This window comes from Natator depressus, chromosome 5 (assembly GCF_965152275.1).
Source record: "Natator depressus isolate rNatDep1 chromosome 5, rNatDep2.hap1, whole genome shotgun sequence".
NCBI lineage: Eukaryota > Metazoa > Chordata > Testudines > Cheloniidae > Natator > Natator depressus.
The window spans coordinates 115,567,918-115,589,077 of NC_134238.1; the positions used below are offsets into that span (position 1 = coordinate 115,567,918).

Genomic DNA, 21,160 nt, shown 5'->3' on the forward strand with positions numbered 1-21,160 from the left:
AAAAAGAAGGCAGAAGTGGGGTAGATTTGCACAGCAGCAATAATCAGTCTCTTTAAGAGAAGTTCAGCTGAAGACGGTGTTCACTTTTTGTGACATATTTTTTTCTTGAAGGTTTTAATCCCCTGTGCGGCTAAACTGGTTCCATGCAACATGCCTGGGAGTACAAAATCCATTCTTAAGGACTCTCTTTTTAAATTGAAGAAGCTGAATTCCGGTGGGACCTGGCTCTTTGCCCTCACTTTTTCTCCCCAATGATCACATCCTCTCAGAGTTCCAGGGAACTGTCAGAGCTTAAAATCTGAGCTGCAGCCCTATTGATACAAAATAAAAAGAGCTTCAATGCTCACCCCTAAGATGTTTAGAGGAAGATTCAGGAGCATTCCGGAGACCGATCATGAAGATAAGAATCTGTTGATGCTCCCTGAATTGCCTGGGGAGCTTTAACTGCTACCAATGATTCGTAATAGTAATAGAAGTAGTGCCCCAACCTAGACCAGGAACCATTGTGTTAGGCACTGTACATACACATGGTGAGAGAGTGTCCCATTCCAGGGTGCTGTCCAGACCAGTAAAGGGTTGTGTCACCACCTGCCCTGCAACCTGGGGTGCCTCACAATGAGTTGCGGCTGTAGCTCCCAACCTAGGCTCCTCGCAAATCACCAAGCATCATTCAGGTCACACCCCTGAGTGTCTGTATAGCTGCAACCTGTCAGCAACACTGGTTAGTACCTGCATGGTGACTACAACACATTCCCAGTCCTGAATTTCCCCCCAAAACATGTGTTCTGCACTGTCGAGCCCTCTCCTGGACAGTTCAGATATCAAAATTTGCTGCCCCAGTAAGGAGGTCAATATACAGCAGTTTGCTAATTCAAATGGAGTTACACAACATTTCCGTTTAAACACAACATTGGAGAAGTTTGATTAAAGAATAAAACAAGTTTAGTTAACTACAAAGAGATAGAATTTAAGGGGGTACAAGTACAAGGCTTTGAAGTTAGAAATAGTTACAAGAGAAATAAACACTTTCTAGTTTAAACTAGACTTGGTTCAAGATAAAATTCTTACCACATGAGCCCCACAACAGGACTGATAAAATTTCAGGTGAGGATCTCTCCCGAAGTCAAGTGGCTGCTTCCTTTATCTTCTGAGGTGAAAGAGAGACAGATAAAAAGAGATACTATGGGGTAGTTTTGCCCCTCACTTTCATAGTCCAGCCACCTTTTGAAATTTATTTTTCTGAGGGATATCTCATTGTGAGGTTGGAGTCATGGCGTCTCCTAGTGAAAGCGCTTCCATGCTGTTGTTTCCTAAAATGTAAATCAATCTCTTCCTGTCCCCCTTCTTTGCCAAAGAATGGCCACTTGACAGGTCATGGCCCATCAACTTTTATGACACCTGGCTAAAGTCATCACCTTGTCCTTTGCCTTTGAGAAACAGGTTATACACTCCCCCAACTTGTCTGGTAACCACATTTCAGTCACAATTTTGGTTTATGTTCATAACTTTACATATAATATTGCTACACACATTTCACCATGATATTATTGACCAGGAAGTTATTAGCTTTCAAATGAGACCTTACAAGGCACATTTTGTACAAAGATTATTACAATAGTGTGTGGTGTATGAATACATGGGTGAATTCAGTCACGAGACAGTCAGTCCCTGGCCTGTAGCACTCTCAGGCTAAATAAACTAGACAGACAAAGGGTGGGGGAAAGGACTACATTACATGTGCAACAGTATTGTCTAGAGTCTCCAACAAAGTTTACAATCTAAATATAAAAAACACAAACAGTGGAAGATTGGAGGTATTATAATCTCAATTTTACTGTAGGGAACAGAAGCACAGGGGGATTAAATGGTTTGCCCAGTTCTGAAAGACATAACCAACTAAACTCAAGCAGAATGTGTATATTTGTCACAGTGACACTGATTTTGTTCTCTTTAACTGGATTCTTCACAACTTGTTATCCCACTCAGTGTTTTTTGTTTCTGTTTTTCTTGTTTGTGGCAGATCGAGCTGTGTGAAAAATACTGCTAGTCAGGCCAAATAAATAAATAAATGGAAAAAGAAAACTGTGAATAAAAGAAATGATAGCAAACCCTCAGGTGCTAGGAGTATGTGAAAAAAGCTAAATCCTTTTGGTTCTTGCTTTGAATTCCAGATGAAGATGAGAAGCAGAAAACGATGACTTGGCTGCAAATAGCTGTTTCCCCTGTTTTCACGAGATGCAGGGGCAGTGGAAAAACTAGCCTGAGAAATTCAGATCCAGATACGAACATTCCTAAAATATAAACATATCCAGAGTGTGTGAATTTGGCAATAATTTCTGGCCCATTATACACATGAAATTTGTATCTGGCCCCAAATTATAATTTTCCCTAAAGTTCAGGAGGGTTAGATTCATTATTCTAGTTCACATCCACCTGTGACCCTAAAATGGCAAAACAAACAAAATCAGAAGTAAATCTAACTGTATGTGATTAATGGCCTCAAACTGTCAATTATTGACAGTTGTTTTCTGTTTCATTTCTTTTAATTTTCCTCTGAGAATAAACAAAAGGCCTTTTGACTGTCACAATAATGATCAACTGACATAATGCTTGTGCTCCTGATGACAGTGGAATATCTTGCCACTGGGTACTGTGACGAGACAGTAGAGACTCAAACATCTGGAGTGAGCTAAGGCACTCAGGCGAGGTGCATGGCTTAGAGGAATATAAATCATTTGGAACAGTGTGTGTTTTTGAGAGGATTCTTACTGGTTCTTTATACTGCCCACGTGCAGTTCTTATTTGTAAAAAGAATGAGAGAGTAAATTATATTTTTGAACTCTTTCCAAGCTGTTTTGATAGGACAATGCTGCTGCTTCTGCTGGAGGTTTTATGTGCTGGTGCTAAATGGCAGCTTATACCCAGACATAAATCCACATGTTGTGAGCGAGTTCAGAAGGGAAGGGTTATTGGAGAGTGCGATGGGGTGTTCACTCACACCAGAAAGGAGAAGGGGCTGCCGGGAAAAGGCAGACACTCCCAGGAGAAAGGGGAGTGAGTGGAGATGACAGGCTGCAGTCACTCCCTGTGAAGAGAGAGGAGGCTTTGGGAACTGGAAGGCTCAGAAAGGAAAGGAAGCAGCCCAGGGATAGAACAGTGAGGCCAGAGAAAGAAGGCTCAGACTGCTGAGCAGAGGGTCCCTGGGCTGGAACCCAGAGAAGAGGACGGGCCGGCTTCTCCTACCAGCCACCGGGCAAGTGGCATCAAGGCAGTAAACGGGAAGACTGCCTAGGATACGGGGGGCAAACTGGCACAGGGGCCATATCTGGCTCTCCAGATGTTTTAATCTGGCCCTCGAGCTCCCGCTGGGGAGCAGGGTTGGGGCTTGTTGCGCTCCGCATGGCTCCTGGAAGCAGCGGCATGTCGCCCCTCCGGCTCCTATGCATAGGGGCAACCAAGGGGCTCCGCACACTGCCCCTGCCCCAAGTGCTGCCCCCACAACTCCCATTGGCTGGGAACTGCTGCTAATGGGAGCTGCAGGGGCGGGGCCTGCAGATGGGGCAGCACGTAGAGCTGTCTGGCTGTGCCTCCACATAGAAGCCGTAGGGGGGACATGCCTCTGCTTCTGGGAGCTGCTTGAGATAAATGCTACCCAGAGCCTGCACCCTTGACCCCCTCTGTGCTTTAACCCCCTGCCCCAGCCCTGATCCCCCTCCCGCCCTCCAAAACTCTCAGTCCCTCCTGCACACCCAGCCCCTTATCCCCAGCCCCACCCCAGAGCCTGCACACCCAGCTGGAGCCCTCACCCCCTCCCTAACCCTCAATTTCATGAGCATTCATGGCTCTCCATATAATTTCCATGCCCAGATGTGGCCCTTGGGTCAAAAAGTTTGCCCTAGGCCTAGGATTATTGAGGACCTAATCCCCCCAGGAAGGGGGAAACATGGATAGCAACACGGCTGGATGGCCAAGCCATGAAGAGGAGTCAGCTCCTTGGGGTTTGGCAGCAAACCCATTTCTGCAGGTTTACTTGGTGGTTCAGTTGCATCACAACCCTATCATGAATAGACAGAGGCTCCATTTGGAAACAAACCAGAAACCCTGAGTTTCTGTGGGATTGGAGTTCAGGGATGGTATTTCACATGTTCTCTCTGTATTCACATAGTCCAGTAAACTGAGGCACTGAAAAGCAAAGTGATGTGCTCAAGGTCAGAATAGGTCAGTATTGAGAACAGAACCCGGGTTTGCAGAGCCATTAGAAATACTGCCTTCATATTGTTCCGTTCGCAGTGGTAATTAAAGAAGTCACTCTGCCACAAATCATCGTTATTATTATTATTATTTACCAATTTGTAAAAAAAATAAGAGCACATTTTACGCATTTATTTTAAAAAATGCAACGTGACACAAAAGTCAACGGTAAAATGTCTTCTTAAAGTCTATCTCGTCATTTCAGAAAGACCCTGGTGACGGATATTTTGTGAAGTGGACTTACAAGAACTGTTGGGCTCCTGGAGCCAAAGCAGCAGCAGCGTTTCTTCAACCAAGTGTTCTACGGTCACAGCTGGTGAGACACAGAGGATTAGAATCAGTGACATTTACAATCCCATGATCCTGTGAAAGGAAAAGTAGCTGAGGAAAAAGAAGGTTGTGACAGAGCTTGTGACAATGGGAAGAGTTCATGGTTAAGGCTGGCAGCCTGCTTTAGTTCAAGTCAGATAGTCGGAGCAGGGTATAGGTGATCTGGAGGCTAAAAATAGATGGTCTCCCTTCTTTCAGTGACATTTAAGGAGCCCACCTGAGCAGCAGCTTCTTAAAATAGAAAGGGAAACTATAATAGTGTATAGGAAGTAGAAATTTGCATGAAAATAAAGGTATTTTTGTTCTTAGATCACATTCAGGGGGGAAAAAGCGCCCAAGGTATCTTGTCTTAGTCCCTTCTCCTATTTCCCTTTGATGCCTTCTCTTTTTGACCTTTACAAGCAAAAGCAGGTTTTTAAAACAAAGCCTATTAATTCTAGAGACACTGGCACACTATCTCTCAGGTTTCAGAGTAACAGCCGTGTTAGTCTGTATTCGCAAAAAGAAAAGGAGTACTTGTGGCACCTTAGAGACTAACCAATTTATCTGAGCATAAGCTTTCGTGACCTACACTATCTCTCAGGTTATAATGCATCTGGAGAAATCTGCATATACCAACCCTCTTCAGCTCAAGAATATGTTTACCAACTTCTCCAAACCAGAGATGTTGCTTCCTTGGATCTTGAGCACCATTCTAGCAAACCACTTAAGCATATGTGTGGTCTTGTTGTCTTCAGTGGGACTACTCATGTTTAAAGCTACATACCTGCTCAAGTGTTTTGCAGGAATTCTGCATTAGTGCTTTAATAATGACCCCTTTCTTCCACTGCATCAGAGGAACAGAAATGATGAGTAGGGTACATAGTTGTCCGTGGATCACTTTGTCATGGGGGCAACTTTCCTTTAATCTAAATAAAATAGATTTGTGAAATATAGAAAAAAAAAGAATAAAGAATGAAGAGATTTAGGAATTTTATAACCCTTAAATTTAAAGGCTTCCATAGCACAGGAGTTTGTAGTGATGAATTGTCTTATCATGAGATAGTTTAAATGAAAGAGAAGGACTTTATTTTCTTTCAACCAGTATCCAAAAATATTCATTAAGTAATTTTTTAAAAAGTCACTTAAGACATGAAATTTAGAAATTCCAAAATCTTATATTCTAATTATCAAAACTACTTAAAACACCTTAATGAAACTAGACATTTCCAAAGCCTTTCATGTAAGAAGGAAAACCAAACTTTTCAGACAATAGTTTCCAGACAGCCACATGTTAATCTTTATGTTTCCAAACTGCTCTTTCAGGTGTTTTTCTTTATATCCCATCCAAATGACTACTCAATAAATTAACATCGGTTAGATCAATTTTAACCCTTTTACCTCCCCCACTCTAAAGTCCTCTTCATGTCTGGATTCAATACGGTCAATTATTTTTAAACTGTCATATTAAACCATCTAAAAAGAATCTCTGTAGGTGAAAACCCCAAGCAAATTTTTTTTAGTTACTTACTGGCTATATCAAATGAAGTAATGATTTCCTAAATAACTATTGTTTGTGCAAGGTTACTTAAACTCCAAATGATCAAGTACCCACCCTTAGAGTGGAAAGTAGTATTAGACACAAACATTTAGACATAAACGCAAAATCTTGAGGTGAACAGGAAAGAACTATGCTGAATCCAGGTGTGATGTTACACCCCATATTCTTTATGGAAATATGGTTATGATATGGATATGGCATAACTGAGACATATTTTATGCAAGATGGGTATTGAAGGTATCATCCGAAAGGTTATAATTTACTAAATGTGATTATCTGTTTTGTATGCATGTATCATTTCTGCATCTAAAGTTAGGAATATTGACTATGTAACAATTACAACTCTGTGTGTATTTGGAAAATACCCACCAGATAACAGGCCATCAGCCCTGATGAGCCATTAGGAAGAAACAATAAGACTTATAAGGTGCTAATCTCTCTCCTTCCTGAGAGGCATTCTGGGATATAGCTGTGACACTAGTAGATCAGGTGGTCCTGTCACCTGGTACTAAACACCATCTTGGACTTCTCGTAATTTTCCACTAAAAGAAGGGGGAGGTCAAGACTGGGAAACAAAAGATTCCCGCCTTATATAAATCTTATTTAAGGCTGGAGAGTAAGGGAAACAGGACTCTTTCTCCACTGCCTTCCTGCCCAAGAAGAAAGACTGCTGAAAGTACCTGAAGAGACAAAGGAACGAAGCAGTGGGAAAGGCAAGGGTTGAGTCCAGACTAAGAAAGGAGTCTAGTCTGTAAAGAGAAATAACTGGCACGCTAAGCTACAGAAACTCTGCTACTTGCCTAAAACAACATTTAGCGTGAGAGATTATTTCTTGAAACCAGTCTCTAAGATCTTAAGCTTAGTATGCGTGTTTTGTTTTATTTGCTTAGTAATCTGCCTTGTTCTGTTTGGTATTGCTTATAATCACTTAAAATTTACCTTTTATAGTTAATAAACCTTTTTAATTATTATTAAAGCCAGTTTGTGCAATTTCTAACTGCGGGGGAGGGGAGAAGTTGAGCAAATCTTCCTCCACATTGAGGTAGGGGGCAAATTTATGAGCTTACATTGTATAAATTTCTCTGCTGTGCAAGACAATATTATTTTGGGTGTACTTTCCAGAGGGGAGCTGCACTTAAGTGCTGGATGATTTCTGAGCTGAGTATTCTCATGGAGAGCTGTTTGCAGACTCTGTGTGATTCTACAGCTGGTGCGTCCCTACCTGTGTGTGTGTGCCTGATTCAGCAAAACAGGGAAAGGGAGCCCAGGCTAGTGGAGCAGGCAGGCTCAGTGAAATCCCAGTACATCAGGTGGCATCCGAGAAGGGGGGTCCAACCCGTCACACCAGAAATCCCTATCAGAGTCCAGAGGGATTCTGATTCTTTTGTCCATTAACCATCTATTTTGGAGTCCTGAAAAGCTCAATACTCTCCTTTCTCCTACATGAGATTACTCAGGAACATGGACTCACTGCTATTAGTGTCTCAGTGACACCCCGATGAACGTCTCCTTTTCCAACTGTGCAGCCATTGCTATTAACATGGTATCAACAGTGTTTGGAAGAGATAATCAGGTGAATGAAGAACTCTCAGCTCTAGCACAGTTAGGGAGAGACTGCAGCAAGGTTAACAAGGAGGAGAACTGGTTAAGGTCAGAGTGTTCACAACAACTGTGTGTATCAGACCACACGTCATCTCGTCTTTACACCTGGATATGCAGGTTGTCACAGGAGTGAGGAATGCTTTTGTCCATTTCATTGGTCAGGAAGCTGCACATTCCCCTCCCCAAAACCACTCAGACAAGAATCTCTCTACTGTGGTCCATGCTTTCAATTCCTCCAGGTTAGATTATTGCAACTCTCTCTTCCTAGGGCTGGTTGTAAATCCCACAAGAAATCTGAAGTCAGCACAATATACATAAGAGCACATTTTAAACACAGTTCAACAGAAACTCACTGGATATGTGCTTCATGACTTCCATTGTTTCGCTGTTAACTTCAGAACATAATTAAAAGGGCTGGGGTGAGATCTAGAGTTGGGCGGATAATTGGATTTTTTGGTTTGGTGGCAGTTTAAAAAAAAAGTGGTTTGGGCCAAACCAAATCTGAAATTTCTCAAAATTATTGAGGACTCAGAGAAGTCCATTACAGATCTGTTTCAGAGGGAAGGATTCAAACCGAGGTCTCCAGCAGCCCAGATGAGTGCCATAACCACTGAGATCAGGGTTACAATGGTAGTGGCAGTAGCACTACTTCTACTGATAGCTATTTCGTGAAAGTCCAAAACTATTCTTGTCAAATTTGGGAATGGTTTTGGGTCCTTCCAAAACTGCCTTTTTCATTGAATTAACTGTCCATCAGAAAAGTTCGCATGTACATGCACTGCATGTAGAAAAATGATACATCCATACACAGAGGCAAGAGTGCATACAGGATAGGCAGCTACAAGCAATGCAGTGTGTGTGTCCATTGCTGTACAGTCATCTATCTTATTAATCATCAGAATTTTCTGTGGCCACAGAATTCACTGCAGAATCTTGCCTCTGTATAGATTCTGCCATGGAATGGCGCAGCAGAATCTAAGCATTTCCGTAGCCCTTCTGGTTGCAAAGGTATTCTTCAAAAGTTGAGCCCAATATAAACTGATGGAGTGTTGCCTTCCAGAGTCTGCAGATTAACACATTCATGCTGAGTGCAGTGAACTGGTTCTCTGATTTGAATGGCAGATCATATCTGAAACTCAATGAAGACATTTTCAATGTTTTCATAGTTAACTGATTCACCCCTATTTTAGGGGGTATCCCCAGCTAAGACATGTATCCTTGTTGGATGGTGTGAGAACTAGTGGAGTGGGTGGCTACTCTTAAGAGTTACTGGAATGAGGGATGAGAATTTCAAATCCCTACCAAGGGGGAGGGGAAAAGGAGATGCATGCCCCTCCCCACCCCAGTGTCAAAAGCCTTGCAAAATGCCAAAATTCCCGCCTGCCTTCAGGCCTCCCTGGGTGCCAAAAGCTCCAGTTGTTCCCTACCACCTGCCCAAATGTCTGGCTTTCCCTTCACAAACCCTACAATGTGACTATGTGTTTTCAATGTAAAATTCTAAGGTACATTGAATATGAAATGAAAAACAAAATATCAATTTAAAATGAAAACAGTTAACCCCATGGAAACTGTAACTGACTGTGTTATAGATTATTACAATTAAAGCTGCTGTAAAAATTCCAGAATGGGGAGGGAAGGGCTGCAGACCACAGGGGCCTTGCTACTTTTTCTAGGCCATGCTTTCTGATCAGTAACACGGGGACTCCATTTTCTTATGCAAATATGTAAAAGACATCTTTGATACAGCCATTGCTATGGTGCATGTGACATCCATGAAATAGTTAACTTGAAAAAAAGTATATTTCCAGGAATTGCTACAAACAATGCCCTATGGTCTGCTCAGTTTTGGAAATCCAAAGTTGACCCTACTGTCATGCATTCAGTATATAATGAACCAATACAATTTACTTTGATGGTGCAATGCTTGCCATTTCATAGACAGAATATATAACATTTATTTGACATCCTCCTGGGGAGTTTTATCTAGTTCTTTAAGAACTCAGAACTTTTCCCCCCCCACCTACAGTTAAGCTAAGCACTAACTAAACTCAGCACACCTGATTCTGCCCTCACTTGCACCACTGTTACACTGATCTAATGGCACTGACTTAAATTAATCAGTCCTCATCCACCCTAGTTTAACGGAGAGCAGAATCAGGCCCAGTTGTTACTTTTCTATTTTATCTCTATATCTTTAGGCTGAAATTTTCACAATTGCCCAAGAGATTTAGGAGCTCAATCCCATTGACTTTCTGAGACTTGTGCTCATAAACTCTTGAGGTGCTTTTCAAAGTTTCCCATTCCAAGGCTATCGTTCCAGAAACAACAGTTGCACTACCACACTGGAAATTTAACAAAACCAAAAAACTACAGATTCTCACCCAATTTCGTAACTCTTTTTGAGCTCCAGCATTGCTTCCCATGGAATTGCTGCACATTTGCTATGATAGCTCTGCTATATATTGCTAACAAGCAGGATTTCCCCCACATTTTTATGAATTCAGTATTATTCCCTTCTGTTAAAAAAAACCAGCGTAAACATGGATGACGCATACTTAACATCACTAAACATTTAAGAGCTGAACTCTGCCCTCCATTATTTGCCATGTACCCTGTATCGTGAAAAAAATCAGCCACAGTCATTGCATAAGCTGACTCATGATGAGTTGCAAGGCTGTTCAGTGATGGGAGGGCAGGTTTAAGCCTTGCAAGTTCAAGGTAGCTTATTCTATAAAGGCAGTACCTCACAAAGTTGTAGGAATTCAAGGGATATGGACTGTGTTTGATTTTAAAAGGTTTACTTTGCAAAATATCCGATACTTAGTCGCCTTTAGATTGTGTATTTTGACTCATCCATGGGGAGCTCGCGAATGCATCAAAAATTCATGGCCTGCAGATCTCTGCTGGGATAATATTCAATAAACATCTGGGACAAATATCATATTAGAGTGTGTTTCCACAGAAATGATGATCTGGTGTTCTGCAAGCCACGTGCATATGGAATTAATACTCCAGACAGTGACAGTGGTTGTAATAGAAGTGGCAATAAATGTGCCTCCCTGTAACATGTTGGGCACTGCACTCGTGGAATATAATGCTCAGCATAACTATTTCTTGTCATATGTGTTATGAAGAAGAATGGTAACAATTTGAAAATAGCCTTCATTATTCTACATTTTGTTAATGTGGCAGCTGCCTTTAAATTTTTAAGGAACAAGGTATTCTGGAATCATCAGAATGATTCAGCAAAGAATAATCTTTCACAGTTATCTGGCAGGGAAACGCACACACAAATACGTGAACAGAGACCCAGATCAGTGTCACTCCATTGAATCTATTATGGTGTACACTAGCAAAGGATCTGCCCCATAATTTTACTGCCCCTCCCCCAAAGTTTTTAGGGTATAATACTGCAACATCAGTTACACTGGTAAAATGGAGGAAAACAAATGCAGATCAATATCAGTAATTCAAAAGCCATGATAATTCATTCTAAATACTAGTCACTAATCATGAATTCACACTGCTGTAATAATCAGCACCAGTATAGACTAATCCATTGCTCTCAATTACATTTCTCAGTCTTCAAAGATGAGTAAACTCTAACCCTTCTTTTAATAAACTGAAAACAAATCCTTAATATTACTTTGTAGATTAGAAAAATTCTAATCAAATTGCACTTTATTAAAGACAGCTTTAATAAATTATGATTATATTACATTGCTACCAGAGTTTGGCACAGATTTATTATATCTTGGATTCCCTTCTTTTATCTTCTGAGTCAATTTATTTTATTTTTGTTAAGTCAAATATATGTGAGAGTGTCCATCTCTGTCTTTGTTTTATAGTGTCGACATAAAAAACTTAAGTCATCTTCTCACTCTCAGATAGAATTTACGTCAGCATCCCTAAATCATTTACCATTATCTGATCCATTAATTTTTATCTTGCATGGGCATAAATGGCATCCTATATTCTATAGTATTCTGTGGCTGAATTGATTCTACATATTTAGGGCCCAAATCCTGCAAACCCTTACACACATGCTTAACTTTAAGCATGGAAGCAATCCCATTGGGATTGCTCAGGTGCACAGAGTTAAGCATGCACATAAGTACTTGAGGGGTCTGGAATCGAGTCTAGAATTGCCTGCTTGTTTAAAAAGAGAATTAGAAACACAAGCATTTATTGAACTGAATCTTCTGCTAGATGCACAAAGGTAATTACCTGGAGGTAATTGCCCACTTTCATAAAAATGATTTTATCACAGTTCTCTAAAATGGAAGTTTAATTAAAAGAAATAGGACAGACTTCATGTCTGTAAGAGAAAGAAATGTTTTGGGAATTTAGGTCATCATCTTTAATACCACAGCTCAGCACCTGCTGCCACCTCTTGTGTACAAGAGCAAAGCTCTGTAATCAATTGTATAGAGGACGACAGTGTTGGAACAAAACTATAATGAAAGAAACAAAAGGGAACACATATTAGGAAAATAATTGTTAATATTTCTAGTATTTATTCCTCAAATAATTTGACATATTATATTTGACCAGCAATAGAGCTGATGAAATCTCACAAATAAGACCTCATTATTTAATTTATTTGTTGAAAAACTGCAATAGTCACTGAGGACCAAATCCTCAAAAGTATTTTAGTTCCTAAACATCTTTGAGGATCTGAGCCTGAATAATGTATTTGGTAAATATAATTTGATCAGTTCTAATTTTTCCAATATACTTTTCACAAACTTACATGATTTCTGAAAAATGAAATGTCAACACTTTATACCTTGTTCGGAGTGAGTAAACACAGGATTGGATAGTTTGGAGAGTTTGTAAATGAACAGGGACTATTTTCACAACTAGTTCATAGATTCAGAGGCAGCCTTGAGAATATGCCATCTCCGACAGAAATACTCGAGAAAAAAATAGATTGCTAGTTAAGGTTACTTAGCAGTTTGAAGACACTTGCACAATAAGTGTTCCCGGGCTGCAGCTGCTTGTTGTCATTTCCAAATTTAAAGGGCCTGCTTTCCAAAATGCATTCTGGGGGAAATTATTCCTATAAAACCCCACGTAGACAAGTGTCTATAGGACATAATCCATCATTATAACTGGCACACTGCTGCAGTGATAGCAGACAGTCCAAGGACTGAAAAGTTATGAAGCTGGAGCTGTGAAAGTTTCCTTCGTAAAAGGGGTGAGGCAAATCAATGGGACAATGTGGAAACCCATATACTGTTGCTATTGCTGTTATGTGGGGAGAAGACCTTAGTCTCCTGGGCTGTCTACCAGGCACTTTTGCCAACAACTACATTTTCTGGGGAAAAAATGTTTTAAAAGAATTAAATAAAAAGAATCAGTCAATTCAAAAAAAAAAAAAAATAAGAGGTCAAACAAATGCAGGGGATGTCCAGGCCAAGACAATACCTAAAAAGGGACAAAATATGTTCTAAACTTTAGCAAAAAGCCATTTTAACTAGTAATGACCAAGAATATACCCAACTACAACAACTGGAAAATAGCCAACACATGTCATCAAAACACCGAAGACCAGATCCAATAGGAAGTAGTGGAGGCATTTTATGTCCTGCCAACCCCAGAATGCTCTGGGTGTTGGTTCCACAATAGGTCCATCCTGTTCACAAAGCAGCTTGCTGTTCAGGACACAATTGCCACCCAAACAACCCTCCAAGCCAGGGAATGACACAGCAGGTTGCAAGAGGAGAGCTAAAATGAACAAGCTTCCTGCCTTCTGTGTGCCACAATTCCCCAATTCAGAAGGAGGACTAATAAGTCTCTTCTAGGTGAATTCTGGAACAAAGCTGCCTGTCAAGATGGTGCCTTTAGGTCACATGACCATTTAAAATTGTTCCCTTGTTGACAAAAAATGAAAGGTCTTTTCTGTAATGTGTTGGAGGCACCTTGAACCTGATGGTATCAATGGCAGCTAGGCTGGTTGGAGTCTGATTTTGCTCCTGAGATGCATGCAGTGTTGATTGAACAAAAGTGTCATGCCTAAATCAGCTTTATGGGGTTGCTACTCAGGTGAAAATACTTCCAGTCAAAACAGGGATCAACCTCTGTGACTGGCTGTCAGGAAGGACTTTGGGTCTTTTGGGGATCCACCACCATGGAAGTCAAAGGGGCTATGCAGGCTCAGGGAACCACCAATACAGAGACAGCTATAGAACTGGAGACTTAGCGCTTACACAGCCATTCTTCTGCGTTCTCTCATCCCCAATTGTGTGTGTGTGTCTGTGTGACATCAGGGAAAGAGGTTGTTGGATAGCTATTCTGTCGCATCAGGGGTCATCTGCATGATACATTCTTAACACAAAGACTAATATGATTTTGGCTGATGTGACAGAATAGCTGAGTGACAACCTCGTTCCCTGACATAACGCACACATCCAGTGATCTGGTAAGCAAGGATTGAACATGGAACACCAAAGCTATGGGGAGCACAGATACTAAATTGTTGCCCCGATTTAAGGAGGAAGGGATATTGATTTCGGTCTCTCAACATTCCAAAGGGCTTGGGGATTGAATTAGGTAGCTCCTGTGGATCAGCTTTGTTTTCTAACTCTCTTACAGTGGAGTCAGGGCAGATAGCCATAGGTGCCTACAGTCAAATGGCAGGGACGGATCATGGGGACTATGCACATTCAGAAGTGGCCTTATTCCTCATATTTGATCAGACTCCAGAGGTGTATCAAGAGAGTTTTGAGGGGTTTGAAAAAGAGGGATTCCATCTCTCTCTTTGGTTAAGCCTGCACTGGTGGTAAACATAAGTTCAGAGCTCATTTAGGCTAAGATGCATCATAATATTCTGAATACATAGAGGGAAATGTAAACTCCTCTAAATCTTCCAGTTTCATTCTATTATTGCTCTGTGTGGTACAGCACAGCGTCTTGCTAGTTAGCACAGACTCCCATGGACAATTCATATTCTCACAATAAGCACTTTTCCTCCTCCTGATCTGTTGATAAACTTATGAAAGTGCCTGCTGATTTTATAGTCATAATGGAAACTCTTTTTTTGCTTGGCTTTTCCTTTTGTACCAGTCTTGCTATTACCCTGATTATACAAATACACTCACTCATTTCCTTAAGATCATGTTTTCACTGCTAAATTGGTATATGGTTTCCTATTACCACATGTGCGCCAACTGTTCGAATATTGTTATGGGATGTAGGATTAACTACAGCTTCCTACCGTTCAAAACAGGAAGGGTTTTGCTTGGCAAGATTAGTAGTCAACTGTGTGGCTGCTAGACAAGGAAAACATGAAAATGCACAGTTCCAATGTGATTTAGCCTAAACCTCCTAGACATGTCACTTTATACCTTATATCACAAAGCGACGGCTAAAGGTGTTACAGTCTACAAGTCTGCATTAGAACTGCAAGAACAGAAGATAAATCACATTGAAATATACTTTAGTAAATCATTTCAAATTGTGACTTTTTGTGAGAGATGGAACTTAGGAAATCCATAGGGCTGGTTGTATAACACTCAAAAAGGGTTGCAGAGTATCTTGGGGAGAAGCAGAATTCTGAGTAACTATTCTTAACAGAAATGTGTTGACCTCCTGTTCATATCTTCACACCAATTGCATGCTAAGCTTATGGAAAGTATCAGTCATTTTAAAATAATAACAACAACAACAATAAAAACCCAACTTGGAATGCAGAAGCAGAATGGAAGATTTCCTGATACCCTGGTGCAGATATCATGGAATTGTTATTTATATTTTGTATTGCAGTAGACCAACCAAACTCAGGTCCCTATTTTAGGTGCTGTACAACCATACATCAAGAGGCAACCCCTAAAGAGCTTACAGTCTAAGTTGACAAAACCAAGGTAGGATCCATTATCCCCATTTTACAGAATAGGAACTGAGGGACAGAGAGATTAAGCAACTGCTCCAAGGTCACAAAGCAAAGAGAATGCCAAAACCAGTACTACCGTGAATGAGAAGGATGGGAAAATCACCACTGGCATTATAAACTGGAGTTTTCACAGAAGAGAGAGGCTTGCCCAAAGTTTTCCAGGCAATTGCTTGAGCAGTAGCTGTTTTCATGAGGAGGGAAAGGATGAAAGAGGATGAATGTTAGTGCTATGTACTGCATTTTTCTGCTTCCCCCTAAAAACTTATTTAAAATGTCATTTCCCACACGGAACAACAATATCCATTAAGTATAAATTCACATGTAAATGCACATGCTGTATTAATAGCCTTCAGAGTATCACCAGGCTTCACTGAGCAGGAATTTAGTGGTTCAAAAGGTCACTTTTAAAACAACTCATTATCTGAACAATTTTATAGAGTTGTCCCCAGACATCAATTCCTACAAAAGGAAACTGGCTAAACGGAGTTTTAAAAAGCTAGTTCCCTCCATCTTCAGAGGCCTGTTCAGCTAGGGGGTCTCGAGTATGAGTTAGTGTGTTTCTAACACATGGGGATGCAGTAAATGGCAACCCAGGAGCTGCTGAGGGGAAGGACTTCCACCACTAGATCACTATGGTCCATTATAAGTGACCCTGTCACATGCTCAGCTCACCTTTCCACTCTGCCTTTTTCAGTGGCAAGATTCTGGGAGCTGCAGGTTCTTTGTTCTTTCAGGATGCAAGGAACATGTCACTTCCCACATGCGGCATCCTCACCAATCAGCATGTTCCCTGATGGCTGCTCTCTCGTTCCTTTTGACATGTGATGATGTTGGAATGATGCCTTTTTGCTCTAGCTGCTTCTCTGGTCATTTAAGATACTGACGTTGCCAGACAGACCAAAGCGATTCTGGGCCCTGATTTGGAATGAGAAGTGAAGGTTGGGAATGGCACACACAAGATATAACCTACAAAGTATGAAGTTCAACTCTTGATAAAAAACTACATATAACTGAAATCAACACGTTCCCATGGAGCATTTTGGTTTTGACAAATCAGCATTTTTCTGATGGAAGAATGTTCGGTTGGAAAATTTTCAACCGCGTCTGAGACCAATGTGGTTATAAATCTGTGTAAACACACTTGTCTCTACTATTCCTTTGCTCTCCCCCACATTTCTCTGTTTATTCCACTGTGGCATATTGTCTAAATCCTGGATTGAGAGAGCTTCCTGGGCAGGACTGTCTTTGTGGGTTTGGTGATTGGTTTGCATGAGGTTTGTTTATTTAAAAAGAGAGCTTAGTACAATAGTGTCCTGATCCCTGTTTGAGATTCCTAAATGCTACTCCAGTAAGAATACATTAGAACCATAGTGTTTTAAACAGCTGAAACCCACTTGACTCTCCTTGGAATATAACCCCGAAACAAAAATTATAGTACTTTATTGAAGTCATTTTCCTCCTCACTAAGGATATTTTTCACTCCAATTTGTCTGACACAAATCTGTGTTCCATTTAGGTTTTTAAAATAAACAAATTATTTTGATTTTGATTATTTTGTATTACAGCACTAGTTTTTTATTGAACTTTTCCAAGTAGGACACAACCTTACCAAGAAGTATCCAGCCTTACACAGAAGCCACCATCAACTCCATGAGCTTGGTTATTATTATAAATATTATAAATTATTTTGATTATTTCTTTTCATAGAGTTTAAGGCCAGATGAGATATTAGATCATTTTGTCTGACTTCCTGCATATCACAGGCCATCAGATTTCACCAAGTTAGCCCTTTAACGGGCCTAATGACTTTAGTTAGACTACAGCATTTCAGTCCTCAGACTACATTGTTGTGCACCACAGGCAGAGAACAGAAGAGACTAATGTGCTGCCAATGCCCAAGGCATTCTTGAAATATCAGGAAATTGATTGGGAGAGATCTATCCAGGTGAACCTACCATGGCGATCAATGCCCCATGCAGGAAAGGCAAAAAAACAAAAACCCAAGGTCCCTATGAAGCTGACACGGAGGAAAATTCATTGTGACCCCAAATCTGGCATTCAAACAGATCTTGAGCATGTGAGCAAGACACTCCAGACAGGTACCCAAGAAAGAGGATTCTCTTTGCCACATCAGAGCCCTAGTCCATCCCACCCAGTACCGCATCTCCCTGTAGCCAATCTCTTATGCTTCAGAGGAAAGTGAAAAACAAAAACAAAACTCAGAATACATGCGGCCAACTGTGCATCAGGGGGAAAAAAAATCCTTTCTGACCCCTGAAGGCAACTGGCTGAAGGCCTGATGAATGAGATTTGATAATAGTCATTGTCTTAATACTGAGATGCAAGTGTTATGACCACGTTGAGGGTAGTGCAGGCAAACCTTCCTCCCATGGGCCATGAAGGAAGGGAATGAACAGGGGGATTGAAAGCATATCATTCTAAAAGATCTCTAATCTTGTTTTAAAGACACCAAGTGATGGAGAATCCACCACCTTCCCACTAAGCTGTGCCAATATTTAATTACCCTCACAGATAGGAAATTACATCTTATTTCAAGGTTGAATTTGTCTAACTTCAACTTCCAGCTACCGGATTTTATTATGCCTTTGTCAACGAGACTAAAATACACATGGAAAAGATAAGTACCTATATGCAGTGATCAAGTCTCAAACTTCTTTGATAAACTCAATATGTGGAGCTCCTTAAGCTTTACATCGAGATTTATGAGAGACTTTCCAGACTAGAACTTGTGTCCCTTCCACAGAAATAACATACTATTTTGTGTTCACTTTATGGAGCTGACTGCAAGGAAAGGAACCAAGCTCATGGAGTTGATGGTGGCTTCTGTGTAAGGCTGGATACTTCTTGGTAAGGTTGGGTCCTACTTGGAAAAGTTCAATAAAAAACTAGTGCTGTAATACAGTACACAATATGGTAATACTTTTTTGTTGGGTCATGATTGATCATGGTCATGACATTATGTTGTTTATTCAGTTAACAGAGGAGATTTATGCTATAGCATTAACAATGCTGAAGTTTTAGACAAAGATTTTCCAAAGTGACCAGCAGTGATTAAAAAAAATGTTGCTTATAAACAGAGAATACACTTCAGATCTAAAAATTTCCAATGAAGATTAGGAGCAAAAGAAGAAAAGAAAAACAAACATAAAAATACCCCTTGTGTAAAGCATCCAAAAGCTGTTTCATTTTTTTATAAACTACACAAGCATAGAAAATGCTTAACTTCAGTATTTTAAAATGGCTCTAAATGCTGAATGTTGAAACCCCCAAATTGTTTTTTTTTAATGAAACACTGTTCCCACTCCACTAGAAAAGATACTCTGTGATGACAATTGCCTACCTTTTCCATTTTAGATGCAAAATTGTTCTAGGTTATTCATTTTTGTTCAGTTTCCTGGAAACTAAAGTGAGGTTTATTGTGACTGAAAGCAAAAAAAAACCCCAAAGAAACAAAAAACAAAAACAAAAAACCCCACAACCCCACACTAAATGTCCTTATCTACATATGCTCGATAGAATTCAAAACCACACAGACCCAGATTTCTCTCCTTTGCCAAGATTCTGCTCAACACAACAAAGGGGAAGGGTCCAGAAGGGAGCTGGATAGAAGTTCCCAATTTCCCAGGTGGATCTGCACTACTCAGAGCCCCAGCATAAATGAGAGCAACCTGGGGAATGCTTTAGTTTATATCAGCTGGCTAAGATCTGTAAGGGATGCTGCCTCTCTGGCCCTGACATGCCCCATACACTAGCCGGGAGTGGGATGATGACCCAAGAGCCGGATATGCCAACTGTGCACCAGCTGAGAGGTCCCTCGATGTATCCTCTGTAACATGATATGGTTTAATTGATCAACCCTGTCTACATTAATCCACAACAAATTAAGGGGATTTGATGACAAGAGAGATTAGCAAATTCTAATCGCCTCCTTGTTTCCTGGCATTGGTCCTTACAGGTCCTAGGCTTGAATTAAAGAAAATTAACAGCCAGAATTTTTCCAACATCTGTCTTGAATTATGATAGATGCTGCTAATTAATGTCAACAGTTTGTTTTTAAAAACCCCACTACCATCACCAGGCAGCATTTGGGTGATAACATTAAGGGAAATTAGAGAAACTGAAAGGGCTATGAAAAAGACTAAGGGATGCTTTCAACAGAAATCAATCAACAAAAGTTAGACTAAAGTGGATGAAAAGAGATACTGAAAAGAGATAACCTATTCCAGAAAAGGTATGACTATAGATTTGAAAGTTTAAATATTGCCATATACAACATGACCTTTGTATGTAACAACATAGGGACAGATAATCTGGCCTGGCAGGGCTGGGCTCTGGGCAAGAGCACTGGGGTGCGGGGCAGAGGTAGCTTTAGGCAAAGATGAGGCTTTGCATGAGCTGAGCCTGCCCCCACTGGCAGAGAGGACAAATTCAGGGCTTCTTTAACTTACACTCAGCTGCCCCAAATATCAGGACTGTCCCTATACATCTGGTCACCCTAGCAGGGTGCCCGGAATTCAAAATATTGGCATAAATAATTTATTTAAGAAGAACAAGTGCTTTCTATTTGGCCTTTTAAAATAGTTTCCTCAACACAACTCCCAGCCATCAGGCTAACACATCTCACCAAGGCACAGATGGACCACCATGTGACAGCAATATTTTAGGTCCATCCATCCACCACATTGGGGACCCCTGTCCTAGGGTATAAGCAGGATCCCCAAGGTCAACACTGGGTCCTTAAAAAGATAAGTGCCAAAACTGCATAGTAATGCCCCAGGCCCTTAAGATGGGGAATGCACAGCACTGCAAGAGGGATTACAGGAAATTCTACTTGGAGGCTGCCCCCGCCCCCAGCTGTGTCTGAATAAACTGCCACAAGGCAATAGCAGCAGGTTCGATGGGGGTCCTCTCCAGATGCTCATCAGTCCTTGGAATGTAACACTGAGAGAGACAGGTTTATTTCTATACCCTAAGCAAGTCACCGTTGGGCATTAATTTTCATTGTGGCACTTACTGGTACAAGAAATTCTCTCAGAACAAAAGAATAGGATGGGCCACCCATTGTTGCATTATCTCATCCAGAAAACCCATAGCTGCTGAGAGTTTGCTAGGCTGCTTGTGAGTAAAAGTCTTGAGATACACCATTGTACAGATTCACTCTGGGAGCCTGATTATGAAAAGATGGAGAAATGCTCCCTGCCACTCTCAACTGACTCACTCAGTAACCGAGGCATAGTTGAACTGCAGGACACATGTGGGACAGGTAATATCTTTGAGGGAATTGCTGTAGCAGAGTTGAGGAGAAATTGGAATATCCATCCTGTGAGAAACTTCAACATTTTTGACCCACATTTACTTGAAAAGTTGAAATATTAAGTATTTTGTGAAACAAAATATTCTGAAAAGTTTTGTATTTGGAAGTGCTCTGGGTGTCCCGAAATCTCTGACTGCAGGAAGCTCATACTGGATGATGGGGCATGGATCACTCAATAATTACCCTGTTCAATTCATTCCCTCTGAAA

General features: G+C 40.8%; 1 long non-coding RNA gene across 1 annotated transcript in view; it reads right to left on the reverse strand.

The window, feature by feature from the left end:
• Nucleotides 1–2,014: 2,014 nt before the first annotated feature.
• LOC141987064 (uncharacterized) overlaps nucleotides 2,015–21,160 on the reverse strand; it is a 170,908-nt gene continuing 151,762 nt past the window's right edge. Inside the window, exons 3-6 of the long non-coding RNA XR_012639434.1 lie at nucleotides 16,290–16,532; nucleotides 5,348–5,489; nucleotides 4,496–4,564; nucleotides 2,015–2,291 (exon numbers count right to left, since the gene is read on the reverse strand). This is a non-coding gene — a long non-coding RNA (uncharacterized LOC141987064). The remainder of the gene's footprint in view (nucleotides 2,292–4,495; nucleotides 4,565–5,347; nucleotides 5,490–16,289; nucleotides 16,533–21,160) is intronic.